The sequence below is a fragment of the Triticum dicoccoides genome, chromosome 1B, assembly GCF_002162155.2.
Source record: "Triticum dicoccoides isolate Atlit2015 ecotype Zavitan chromosome 1B, WEW_v2.0, whole genome shotgun sequence".
NCBI classification, from domain to species: domain Eukaryota; kingdom Viridiplantae; phylum Streptophyta; class Magnoliopsida; order Poales; family Poaceae; genus Triticum; species Triticum dicoccoides.
In genome coordinates, this window is record NC_041381.1 from 647,761,842 (window position 1) to 647,764,525 (window position 2,684).

Consider the following 2,684-nt stretch of genomic DNA (forward strand, 5'->3'; position numbering starts at 1 on the left):
ATGTTACTACCTCCATAGTGGATAGGAACATCTATGTAGTGTCATATGCAACGATGTATTTATTAGGTTATAGACTCATTGTTTCTTGGAGTGTGTGATGTTCCGGTAACTTAGCTAGTTCCCACAAACACCTCTCTCTTCATTAAATATGTGCCACATAAGCAAAGTTGTATTGAAGTGTGTGATGTTACTCCTAAGTTCCTCCCACTGTGACCAGCCTAACATCTGGATCCCACCAATTAAAGGTGGACAACTGTCCTACTGTCTCCCTGTCCTGTCCCGTGTCCCCACTCTAAACACAGCAGCAAACAGGAGTTTAATAGGTCCACACCCCAACTCTTAAACACACTAGCGTCATGATCTTAACGGGTGGAAAAATCCAAAGTTACAGCCAAGCTTTCCCATGTCCACCAAGCTAAAGCTAACAAAAAGAGAAGAAAAGGACGCCATCTACCCACACACATCTAAAAATACACTCTGGAGCAATAAAAACTAATTAAATTACACTAACAATTACGTTGAAAATTGCACTGTAAAATCTTTATGTCTACCAAGAATTACAGTGTAAAATCCACTAAAAATACACTGTAAATACACTAAGAATTACACTGAAAAAATCCACGTAAAATGCTGAGTTTAACACTATGAATTCAATATCAAGAAAAGAGAATAAAATACACACAAAAATGGTCCACATAAGCTAGTAACTTCACACTTCCTTAGACTATGTTAGTACCTTCATAGTGGGTAGGAACATCTATGTAGTGTCATGCAACGATGTATTTATTAGGTTATAGACTCATTGTTTCTTGGAGTGTGTGATGTTCCGGTAACTTAGCTAGTTACCACAAGCACATCTCTCTTCATTAAATACGTGCCACATAAGCAAAGTTGTATTGGAGTGTGTGATGTTACTCCTAAGTTCCTCCCCACTGTGACCAGCCTAAGCTAGTAACTTCACACTTCCCTAGACTATGTTACTACCTCCATAGTGGATAGGAACATCTATGTAGTGTCATATGCAACGATGTATTTATTAGGTTATAGACTCATTGTTTCTTGGAGTGTGTGATGTTCCGGTAACTTAGCTAGTTCCCACAAACACCTCTCTCTTCATTAAATATGTGCCACATAAGCAAAGTTGTATTGAAGTGTGTGATGTTACTCCTAAGTTCCTCCCACTGTGACCAGCCTAACATCTGGATCCCACCAATTAAAGGTGGACAACTGTCCTACTGTCTCCCTGTCCTGTCCCGTGTCCCCACTCTAAACACAGCAGCAAACAGGAGTTTAATAGGTCCACACCCCAACTCTTAAACACACTAGCGTCATGATCTTAACGGGTGGAAAAATCCAAAGTTACAGCCAAGCTTTCCCATGTCCACCAAGCTAAAGCTAACAAAAAGAGAAGAAAAGGACGCCATCTACCCACACACATCTAAAAATACACTCTGGAGCAATAAAAACTAATTAAATTACACTAACAATTACGTTGAAAATTGCACTGTAAAATCTTTATGTCTACCAAGAATTACAGTGTAAAATCCACTAAAAATACACTGTAAATACACTAAGAATTACACTGAAAAAATCCACGTAAAATGCTGAGTTTAACACTATGAATTCAATATCAAGAAAAGAGAATAAAATACACACAAAAATGGTGTGGAGAATAAACTAAATTACGCTGACTTGAACTTAGAATTACAATGATCTTTCAAATGTAATTACTATGAAGATCACACTGAAACTAAAAAAAAAAACTATGCACTGATACTACATGGCAATGGCACACACAACTAACCAAAAATCATTACCAGGCAAGTATCCATAAACACCCTGCAAAAAAATACCAAAAAGTAAGATTAGCAACACCCATGACAACAAACAGTACCTAAAAAAACAAAAAGAAAAGACCAAAAAGTAATTAACTACATGCTCCTTCGCTCAGATTACATGCTACTGAAGTAAACTCAGTTGCTGCACACTACAGTGTAATCTTTACGGTATAAATCCAATAAGGATTACGGTGTAACTCCACTAGCTAGGATTACAGTGTAAAACCTACTAAGGATTATACCTACTAAGGATTATAAATCCACCAAAAATTATACTGTAATCACTGTAAATCCACTACGATCACTAAAAATTACAGTGTAACTCCATTAAGAATTACACTGTAATCCAATAAAGATTACAATGTAAATCCACTAAGATCACTAAGGATTACATTGTTCCTCCAATAAGAATTACACAAAACACCACCTAGCCCATATATTCAGGGGAATTGATTGCAGCGACAACCACAGAGCAGTCAAATGTATACTTGGTACAAATTTCAGCTGGAATGGTAGAGGCGAAGTGATTCAGGGGAAGTGATTCTGCGCATGACAACCAGACGAATTCAAACAACTAAACGAACACAGAGCAATCGATCCTACAAAGACAAACCCTAAACTAGCTCACAAGACATATGAGATTCGATGCCAGTAACAACGCAACCACAAATCTACACCACCAAAAATCACCACGGGGATTACCAGATGGAAGATCCCAAAGGGACCAAGCAGCAGACTAAGCAGCAAATTAACATAAAAATATAATTTTAGTTATAAAACAAGTCATAATACACCATCAATACGTGATTATATGATGCAAACAATGAGTATAATGTATTCAACTAT